This window comes from Leptonychotes weddellii, chromosome 12 (assembly GCF_054177405.1).
Source record: "Leptonychotes weddellii isolate Sample4059 chromosome 12, ASM5417740v2, whole genome shotgun sequence".
Classification (NCBI taxonomy): domain Eukaryota; kingdom Metazoa; phylum Chordata; class Mammalia; order Carnivora; family Phocidae; genus Leptonychotes; species Leptonychotes weddellii.
Genome location: NC_138380.1, coordinates 44,715,976 through 44,726,799, shown reverse-complemented (window position 1 = coordinate 44,726,799; position 10,824 = coordinate 44,715,976). Strand labels below are relative to the sequence as shown.

Below are 10,824 nucleotides of genomic sequence, written 5' to 3'. Positions count from 1 at the left end.
GTATCCTAAGCCTATCATTTAAAGTTACTCCCAAAGTAAGTCATTTGGCTTTCTAACAAGGACATTCTTTTATTTTACAACATGCAGTATATTTGTAATGACCTGTCACTTTTCTGAATTCAGTTCACCACCCTTGCAGGACGGAGAAGGTCTGCCATAAATGCAAGAAGGAAGCCAAGGGCAGTCTGTTCCTCTGTGGGCTTGTGTGAAGGAGGAGAGGAAGGAAGAGGAGGGGAAGGGGAGAATGGCCTAAACAGGTTCACACAGCCTATGCTGGTCTCCACCACCGCTGAGCCCTGGCCAGGCTTTTCTGGAGGGCCACAGTTGAGTGTTGGGTTAGAAACTGTAACTTCAGAGTGATTCTAGGGTCACCTTTTGGTGGGACAAGAAAGGAAACCAACATCCAGTGAGCAAGTACTGTCCATCAAGTGTTACCTGCTCTTCATTTCATTTAATCCCATTACATCTCTAGAAGTCAGCTTTACTTTTCCCATCCTATTTTGAAGAAAGCTGAGATTCAGGAGATTAAAAACCTTGGCCAAAATGACGTAGTAAGTAAATGGAAGTGCTGAGACTTGGCATCCCGGCCACTGCTCCCTCAGCTTAATGGAAGGAAACTGTGGGTTACAGTCGATTATGTTTGTTTGGAGGGAAGCAACCAGGCAGCCCCTGGCACCAGAAAACTCCTTTCCCAGGCAAGGGAACAGAGGGCAGAAGACACTGGTCTTGATAATCCTGCGGTGGGGTGGGGACGGGGCCGGCGGGCTGGCAGGGCTGTGCATTCAGGTAGTGTTTGTGGCAGCTGTGGGGGTTAATCCCGGCCTTGGCCACTGAGCCACTGGATGGCTGGAGCAGAGGGGGGTTTTGTGTTTTCCTTGTACATAGCGGGTGCTTCAAAGAGTGGGTTCCAATAAGTACTGTTCATCCCACGAGTATTTGTTGAGCTCCTACTACATATTAGGCACTGACACGGGAGGGACCACAACATAGTCCCTACCCCAGATGAGCTCTGTTCTAATGAGAGACGATGAACACTTACGGATTCGGTTTAACAGATGGCAATAAGCTGAATGGAGAAGTCAAGCAGACAAAGCGAATTGTGGGGACAGTGTGTGTGTGTGCTTTATACAGAGTGGTTGGGAAGGCTTCACTGAGCAGGTAGGTGACGCTGAGCAGGATCGGGGGGAACTGAAGGAGCCAGCCATGGGACCCTCTGGGAGAATTCCACTGCAGCCAGCCCGAGCAGTATGTGCAAAGGTGTGTTTGAGAAACAGCCAGGGGCCTGTGGGGCTGAGCAGAGGGAGAGGGAGAGGATAGAGAAGTAGCTGGGGCCAGAGAGGGTAGGACTTCTTAGGCCATTGGAATTAGGTCGGATTCTATTCTGAGTGATCAAGCTCTGACTTTTACTTTACGAAGGTCGCTCTGGCTGCTGTGTTGAGCATAGGCTGTATTAGGACAAAGATGGAGGCAGGGAGACCAGCTAGGAGGCTGTCACAGTGATCCTGGGAGGGATGGTGATTTGGAGCAGGGAGATCGCAGTGGAGATGGTGAGAAGTGGTCAGTCTGGATTTAGTTTGGAATCAGGATCAGTTGGATTTCCTAATGGACTGGAATGGAGGGTGTGAGAGCAGGTGAGGATCTGAGATTTTAGTCCTGAGCAAAGGGGAGGAGGGAGTTGCCGTTGAGAAGGCTGCTGGGAAGGGAGGTTTTGGTGCAATGCATATAGAGGGGGGGGTGTGGGTGGCAGGGGAGTGGGAGGTGGGGCAGGAGCCATGAGTTCACCTTTGGACATATTAAATTCCGGATGCCTGTTAGACATCCAAGTAGAGACCTCTCTGGAGTTGGGAGTAGTCCAAACTGGAGACATAAATGTGGGACTTGTTAGCAGATAGGCAGTGTTTATAGCCTCGACCGTGGATGAGATCAACTAGGGATAGAGTTCAGAGAGAGAAGAGGCCAAGGACTCACTATAATTTTTAGAGGTTGAAAAAATGGGAAGGAACCAGATGGAGACTGAGAAGGAGCAGCATCCTGGGAGCCAGGGGCAGAGGATGCCAAGAGTTCAGAGAAGGTGAGGATGGAGAGTTGACCATTGCATTTAGCAACACCATAGGTCATCAGGTCTGCCGTGTCCTTACCAAGGAGTGGTTTCTTTGGAGGGGCCGGGTCAAGCCTACTTGGAGTGGATTCTAGAGAGAACAGGAGGAGAGACAGTGCAGTGTGCCAGTGTAGACAGCTCTTCTGAGCAGTCATCCTGCAAAGGGGAGCAGAGAAATGGGACAAGCACTGTACCGTGAGGACAAGAAAGGATTTTTTTTTTTTTTTTAAGAGGAGAGCAATTGCTGCTGTTTGTGTGCCAATGGTAGTGGGAGGAGCATCCTTGAGTAGGGGAGGAGCCATCTGGCCACAGGTGGAGGTGTTGGCGGAAACCGGAGGGGCCAAGCATCAGGCCAAAGGCAGGCCGGTGGGTAGAAGTAGGAGGAGTAGGAAGAAGAGACAGGTCAGCCCTGAGAGCAGGACCCAAGCAGATGTGCCGGAAGTTTGAGAAGAGAGAAAAAGTTACAAAATTTTCACTCTGAAACAAAGGGAGTGAATGGACCAGGGAAATACAGTTGGATTTCTGGGCAGCAGTGACTCCCATTTGAAGTAAGTGGCTTTGAATATAATAGTGAATGAAATTCATGAAATTGAAGGTGAATTAAAATTTAAAACCCAAACATTTTTTTAATGTAAAGCAAATGCGATGTTAAGTGATTTAAATCCTTTAATCACATAATTCTTCATGTCTGAAACCTACACGACTTCCCTTTAAATCCAGCATTAAATCCAAACTTCCCGACGTGTTTTTCCCTGTGCCACCCTCCCCCCAAGCTTACTGTCTCCTAGTTCCCAGCTCAAAGCCTGCCTTGGCCTGGCCAGTCCCCCTATTCCTCTGAATGCCTTCCCTCTGTCAGTTTTGTTCTCAGCAGGACGGCTGCTTCTGTCTCTCTCCCTCTCCCCCCGCCCCGCCCCTCCCCGCTGCTCATTTTCCCTCTCTCTCAAATAAATAAATAAAATCTTAAAAAAAAGAGAGAAAAGATCCCGTTCCAGAGCACTACAGTACACCTTTGCAAATTCCATTCAGCAACTATTGAAAAAGGCGCCCAGGTCCGAATGGCATAGAGGTGGGCTTCCCCCCTTCGCAGCTCCGCGCCTGCCCACGGGTTTCAGTGTAGCGGGAGGAGCTGCAGGGGGGAGGCGGGCAGGGCTGTTCGTGTTTCCTCTGTGATCGTCCTCAGTGAACCAGACAGCCTTCAGCTCCTCGAAGCTGGCAGAGAGGTGACCTGCATTGAGGCCTCTCTACCCCCTGGGTGGCATTCAGTTGAGCCCCTGTGCCGTTATTAGAGGGATAATGGGATTCATTTCAGCAAGGACTGCCTGGCTGGGGCCGAGCTTATTTTAATTTCCAATGTTAATAAACTTGTGGCTATTGCCTTTTTCACACCGATGTGCCTCACACCTCATTTCGCCCGCCCATTAGGCGATTACCAGCAGTGCCTCTGTCCCCGGCACCTCTTCAACATGGAGCAATTATGCTTATTTGGTGAAGGATGATGAAACGCGGCGGAGGCAAATGCACTGGTGTAGAACTTTCCTCCCAACTGCATCAGGTGTGCGCTGAGGACATCCCTTGAGTGAAAAACGGGGCCGTGGTTACAACCTTCACCAGAGCGGGAATGCAGGGACCTGCCCCTCCCGGGTCCCTGACGTCGACCCGCCGGCTTGCCACCCGAGCCAGTCCTGGGCTGACCCAGGCCTCCGACCTCCAGCGCCAGGCTGTGGAAACAGCCCATCTGGCTTGGCAAATGAACAGCTAATGCTCTTCATTTATCTTGAAATGGGAAGTTTTCAATAGGCCTTAAGTGTGTATTAATGCATCGAGAGTAATGATCCCTTTATTTACAAAGTTGTTTAATTCCTCACTTTTGTGCTGCTGGTGGGTCTGAGTGGATTTTTCATTTGCCAAGTTGCTCCATGATTTTCACAGCTGCTTAAGTAACCCTTGTTTCCCCCTTCTTCCCGATCCTCCGACAAGATATCGAAGCAAAGTGATTGCCAGCCTGACTTCTGACTTCTGACTCTGTTTCTGGGTTTGATGAATGGTTTCGTGTGAGGGGACAGTGGGACAGTGTGTGGACTAGAACGGAGACATAGAACATAGGTGTCCCCTGCTGCTCTGCGGTGGCCTCGCTCCACCTGACGGTACTCTGCCTGACCCAGATAGAGCCGTGGCTGGCCTGCGTGCCTCCAGGGTCCCGAAGCCCCCGCTTCCTACCTGGCAAGTTTCAGGAGTCCTCAATGAGGGACAGGCAGTGCCTGAAACTCCTTTCAGAACAGGCTACCTGTTAGTGGTGGTGACGTCACTTTAGTGGGTTGCAACTCCTTACCTTGTTAAAGAAATGAAAAAGAATAGGAACTATCAGAGCACATGGCATCTGGTGAGGTGAGTATGGTTTCTCTAAGGTTTGGTTTGGCTTTAGTTCCTTTGAGAAATAATTACTGAATAGCTATTACACGGCAGGCAGTTTTGGGAGCTGGTTTCAGTTATGTGTTTATATCTGTGTCCATGTGTAGCTAGTTATACGTGTCCTGGATCGCAACATAAAATGTATGTCTTACCACTGGTTGGTGTGGAAAGATCTTGGAGAATTCCCTGATGTAGTTCCCAGCATGCCCCAGGATCTGAGTAATCCCAATCTGCTTTTGGTTCCAAGTTTCTCACCTGCCAACCAGAGCCTCGGCTCTTGATGTAGTACTCTTGGTTGCTCAGTGCTTGTCTGGCAGGATTCAGGGTGTGTTTTTAACTTTTTTTTCCTGACCTACTCCCTGGAGGGATGGGGGGGAGGATCAGGCATTTGGAAACACGTGACTCGAAGAGAAGGAGGTCCATGCCTTAGCTGGCAGAGACTCGGGTAGCAGATCAGCCACTTGAAATGGTAGAGATCCCAAAGGAAATTTGGGATACTTTGCTAAAAATGCAGCCAAGGAACATGGGGAAGTGCTTCTGTAAGCTTACACACACAAACACACACAATCCTACGCCAATCCAGAATTTTCGCTATCAGAAAAAAATGGAAGTTTCTTTAAGGCTTTCCCATTTGTGGTTGTAGCAAATGCCACAGAGACCATCTGAAGCTATCCAAGAACTAAAAACAGTCTTCATAGGTGTTGCTTTTCAGAAATTTTGGCCAGCCCACCCCACAAGGATCTCACTGACTCGGCACTGTGTGTCTCCTGTGAAAATGTCTCACCCAAACAGGGACCTGGATTGAAATGGTTCAAGCCCAGTATCGTCTGACTGATCTGCTACCTGGGTCTCTGCCACCTGAGTCACTGACCTCCTTCTCTCCGAGCATGTGTTTCCAAATGCCTGTCCCCCGCCCCTCCAGGAGACTCACCATAGAGACTGAGTCTGTAATGAGGGCTGGAGCTTGCATCTGAGACAACACTGGCACAAGGTGGAGGATGAGGGGCTGTGGGAACCAGGCTTACATTCAAAGGGCATCAACCCAGACTTTTGATGTTATCTTCAAATGAGGCCATGGGTAGAGTTGCAGGATAGCAGGACAGAGGAAGATGGTTTCTGCACAACGTTGTTTCCTATATAGGACAAAGCTACGGATAAGGCTTTATAAATTAGTATCTGAACACAAATCATGTAATTATATTATGAGTAGCACCATTATATTGCACTGTATTTTTTGGTGTTAAAAACTTTAGATAGTTGAATGTCAATGACTTTCTGTAATTTTAGTTTTGCAATAGACTGAAGCCTGTGAGGCTTTGGTTGGGTCAATTTGAGAAGCTTGATCCAGGGCATGCCTGAATGTCAATCCCATGAGGATGCTAAGTAGAGGCCATTCTAGAAAAATTGCTTGATGCTCTTTATCAACTAAGGAAAAGTGAAAGCGGAATCTGATCCCATGTACAGAACACTTTGGACACTTTCAGAGCAACACTGAATACCATAGGTGATGGGCAACACGTCCCCAAATGGCATCTTCACAAAGTATGACAGTGCCCTGGGGATCATGAAGTGGGGAGGGGAAGTCTTAGGCCAGGTACTGCCTAGCACTGTAGTTCTGGAAAGCTCAGGAACTCTCCTTCCTTTTAGTTTACTTTTTCTCTTATATGAAAAAGGGGCTGCCCCTCACCCTCCCACCCCACCAAGTATCAAGAGTCATGTATTAAGAAAACTTAAAAAACCAAAAATACTTAGAGCCAAACAAAATAATCACCCATAATGCTCCCCCTCTGTCTCAGTCCCACTACCCAGCCAGGGAAGGTAGCCGTGATAGCAGCAGGGCGTATGTCCTTCCAGATCTTTTTCTTCACCTTTAGATTGCAAGGGGAACCATTCCTTTTTTTCTCCTTGGGTTTTTACTTCGGACAATTAAATTGGAACTTCCTTCCCTAAGGAGGTACTAGGCAGAGTACTTTCACTTTTCCCTCTGTTGCCTCACTTACTCCCCTGTGCCCATGGGAAGAGGGTTTTGTGGAGGGAGGGGGGATGAGGGGGATTTCTTAAGCATGCCCCTTCCACTCATGGTTCAGGAGGTTCACCTCCGCTTATCCTCAACACTCGGCGGGTTCTCAGCCGGGGCAGCTCACCTCCCTTGGTTGGGGGAGCATTTGGAAACACGTGGGAAAGGCTCTTCATTGTCACACTGCTTGGGGGATTGGTTCTCTGGTACCTGATGGGTGATGGCTAGGGATGCTAACAACCTGCACTGTGTCAGACAGCCCCACCCAACATGCCAGTAACGTGGGGTTGAGAACTCTACACAGGGATAAACTTTGCAGGGCTGGCCTGGCCTCGCAGTGAGCTGTAGTGCTCTGTGGCTCAGGATGATTCACGGAGGAAAGGTAGGGAGCCTGCTCTGCCTTAGCTCCAAGCTACGTTTTTCCAAAATGCTTAGTAACAAAGCTGATATTTTGCTCTCCATTCGCCCAGCTCTTTACTCTGCTTCTCAGTTGGAGGGGAAGAGAGAAGGGTGATTAATTATCAACTTCCAACACAGACTTTAAAAACATATAGTTTCATTATGCTCTACATGTTGCTTTGTACCTTGCTTTTTTCACATTGAAATCGATCAGTTTTTCATGACAGTATTTTGTCATGACTTTTTTTTTTTTTTTAAAGATTTTATTTATTCATTTGAGACACAGAGATACAGAGAGAGAGAGCATGAGCAGGGAGAGGCAGAGGGAGAAGGAAAAGCAGGCTCCCCACTGAGCCGGGCGCCCTATGTGGGGCTTGATCCCAGGACCCTGGGATCATGACCTGAGCTGAAGCCAGATGCTTAACCATCTCAGCCACCCAGGCGCCCCTTGTCAAGACTTTTAATGACCGCATCACATCCCAACATAAAGATGTGCCATGCTTTACCTAATCAATTCTTTCCTTTTAGACATTTAGGCTGTTATCAGTTTTTTTCGTTTGTATAAATAGTTACTGCACCGAACACCCTTATACGTCACATCTCAGCACACATTTCTGATTCTTTGAGATACATCTTAGAACTCGCATTAAGGTTTATGCATAGTATTTAGACTTTTTGTTTTTAAAAACTACTTTTTTGGAGATGTAATTGGCATATAATAAACTGCATGTATTTAAAGTGTATACTTTGACAGGTTTTGACATATATATGCACCCATGGAACCCTCATCACAATCATGATAGTGAACATATACGTCACCCCAAAAGTTTCCTTGTGACTCTTTGTAAATCCTCCCTCTCCCTCATGCCCTCCCCACCCTGTCCCCAGGCACCACTGATCTGCTTTTCTATGACTATAGATTAGTTTCCGTTTTCTGGAGTTTTATATAAATGGAATTATGCTGTATGTACTGTTTTTGTCTGGCTTCTTTTACTCAGCGTACTTATTTTGGGACTCGTCTATATTGTTGAGTGCATCGACAATCCATCGCTTTTTCTTGCCGGGTAGTATTCCATTGCGTAGAGTACAGTTTATTTCTTCATTCACCTGTTGATGGATATTTGGGTTGTTTTCTTTTGGGCGCTATTATAAATACAGATACAATGAACATTTGTGTCCAAGACTTCATGTAGACTTCAGTTTTTATTTTTCTTGGGGAAATACCTAGAAGTGCAATGGTTGAATCGTATGCTGGGGGCATGTTTAACTTTTTAAGAAACTGCCAGACTTTTTGATTGAGTGGTTGTACCCTATTAAGACTTTTGGTATTTAGCTTAAAATAATGCAAGTGAATTTGAATTGGTTTTACTTGCCCTTAGATTAGGAGCATAAACTCATAGGACAGTGGAGCTCAAAGGAACTTGGTATCACAGTCCAGTTCTCGGGATTTACTGTAGAGGAAATAGTGATCCAGAAAGGTTAAACGGCTTTTCTGAGCTCTTGCTGCTCATAGGCTAGTCTCTGTACTCTTCTGTAAGATCTTGCAATTTGGGGGAATTCTACTAGTCATGTTGCAGCTTCCCAGCATGGCCTTGTGTGTAGCTGTCAAGGACACGGCTTTCCTTCAGAATAGGCCTTGCTTTGCATGTGTTACATAACTTTGGGCATGAAACATCTTTTAAAATTCTGGGACTTTCAGGACGGGGAGTAAAGAGCATCAAAAGGGTAATGAGCCTATCATCTATGGGAAATCACATGTGGCCACTCACAGTATCTACAGCAACTCAGCAGCAGGTCAAATAAAAATGTGCTATCATCATTAAGACTTGGTGCTCGGAGGAGATTCACCTCGTTTCTAAACAAACTGATGCACCCAAAGAATTAAGACTGCAGAGCACTCCATTAGAAGTGAAGAAAACAGAATGCCAATTACCTGGCTTCTTTAGCTTACCTTTCCAGCTCCCACCTCTTATTATCATATTCATAAGCATTGTCCCTAATCAGTCTTCCTGAGTAAAGTTAACAAGTGTATGCGTGCACTCTCTTGAAATTGTTGTGCTTAGCCTAAGAAGCTGTCATGAGGTTGAGAAGGCTGCCGCTTTAACCAGATTTCATCTCTGTGTGTCACTGCTCATGTCAAAGTAAAAATGCGCTCAGACATAAGAGCTGTCCTCCTTTCATCAAGAGCGCCAGCCTGCCTGAGCTTTGTTCCACTTGGTTAATCTTGTTATTTAAATTGTTAAAATTGAGACATCGGCAGTAAATTTCAGAGAAGATATAACAATTATTAGATACAAGCTGGGCTCTTGTACTTGAGAATATACCATGCCCTCCATCCACCGGTGGCATTAGCCACACATAATTTACAACGGTTTCTTTAAGAAGTGTGCCCTATAGTACTTGAATGGCATTAAATCACAGTCCATCGCCACCTGGATCATATTTCCAACTTTAAGATAGATTTGGTTCCAGTCAGCAGAGTGGCAGAGCACTCCAGGGGACCGCCTTTTAATGCCTATAACTCTTGAAGAGCTGAGTGAGGCTTCCTGAAGCTGCCTTCTGGTTATGAGTTTTGTGTTTAGGTGACTTTATACACCAGGCAGGGGAGCCACAATCCAGAACAATCACTCCTGGAGGATAAAAGAAGGAAAAGCTGGGAGGCTCTCCAGGTGACCTTGTGCCATTCAGTGATCCCATTAAAATCCGATAGGGGCACTTGACCTTGTGGCTCTTGTGCCCTGGGCCACAATCTAGTTGGACCGAGGCAAAGGCTAAAGGGACAGGATAAGCGTGAATGAAGCTGGGAATTCTTAGCTGGATCATCGGAGGCCCTGGCCCTCTGACCCATCTTATCCAACCCCTGTCTCAGTGCAGAAACCCCAGTAATGGGTACCTGCTTATTGAGCAGTTGACTCATTGGACTTTGGGGTCAACAGAAATCCTGGGCTTGGCTATTGCTGTTTAATCCAGATGGTTCTCAAGCCAAGTCTCCCCTAATCCGTACTTGTGGAATTGGTTGCTTGGTCCCAAATGCAGGGCTTGACATTTAGCTTTGCAAAATTCCCTCATATTGACTTTGGCCCCTTATTTCTATTAATAAAATATTTAACAATTCTGCTTCTGACATTGAATGTGTCAGATTTATGGAATCTTTACGTGTCTAAGTGTTTGTCCAAATCAGAGAGGTGAATATAACTTTTAGAGCTGAGGGAAGGCCTGAACATCACCAATCCAGAATGGTCTCATTTCAAAAACCAATAAAACAGGAACTAGAGAGGCTAAATAACTGGCCCAAGGTCACACATCTAGATAGTGGCATTCAAGCGTGGGTACTCTGGAGTATATGTTGTCTTGTTATTTGAAAATTTACCCCGCTGTAAGGTGAGCACACATTTTCTCGCCTTACCCACAAGCCTACTGTAGGAGGCTTTGTAAGCACCTTTTGAGAATCAGAGCCTCGTTTGGCATTCCCCTCCATGCTGTTCACTCTCAGGCCTCACCTCAGACCCTCTTGCCTGAACTACCTCCCAGCCCTTGGCCACTTGCTTCTCCCAAGTCACCATGGCGACTGCCTTTTATAGGTGTAACACTGATAAATGAGACTGCTTGGAGCCCCAGTCTGTACCTCTGCATAAGCAGCTTGGAAATACAGGGGTGCATTAGTCAGGGCTTTCCAGAGAAACAACCAATGGGGTGTGTGTGTGTGTATGTGTGAACTGCATGTATATATACATAATGAATTGTATGTATATATAAAATGAATATACATATTCATATGTATATATAATAAGTTGGCTCATCTGATTATGGAGGCAAGTCCAACAGGTGCAGTGTGGGCCTATCTGAGACAGATTCAAGACCCAGGAGAGCCCATGGTGCAGCTCCAGTCAGAAGGCCAGCG

At 46.6% G+C, this 10,824-nt stretch overlaps 1 long non-coding RNA gene across 34 annotated transcripts in view; it reads left to right on the top strand.

The window, feature by feature from the left end:
• The window catches only part of LOC115940325 (uncharacterized), a 134,420-nt gene that overhangs the window by 58,682 nt on the left and 64,914 nt on the right, over nucleotides 1–10,824 (top strand). For 3 of the 34 annotated variants that reach the window (XR_014139277.1, XR_014139265.1, XR_014139262.1), the window contains one exon: nucleotides 3,521–10,162. The exons of the other annotated variants lie outside the window; for them this stretch is intronic. This is a non-coding gene — a long non-coding RNA (uncharacterized LOC115940325). Of the gene's footprint in view, nucleotides 1–3,520; nucleotides 10,163–10,824 lie in introns of those variants that run through there. 34 annotated transcript variants of the gene reach the window in all.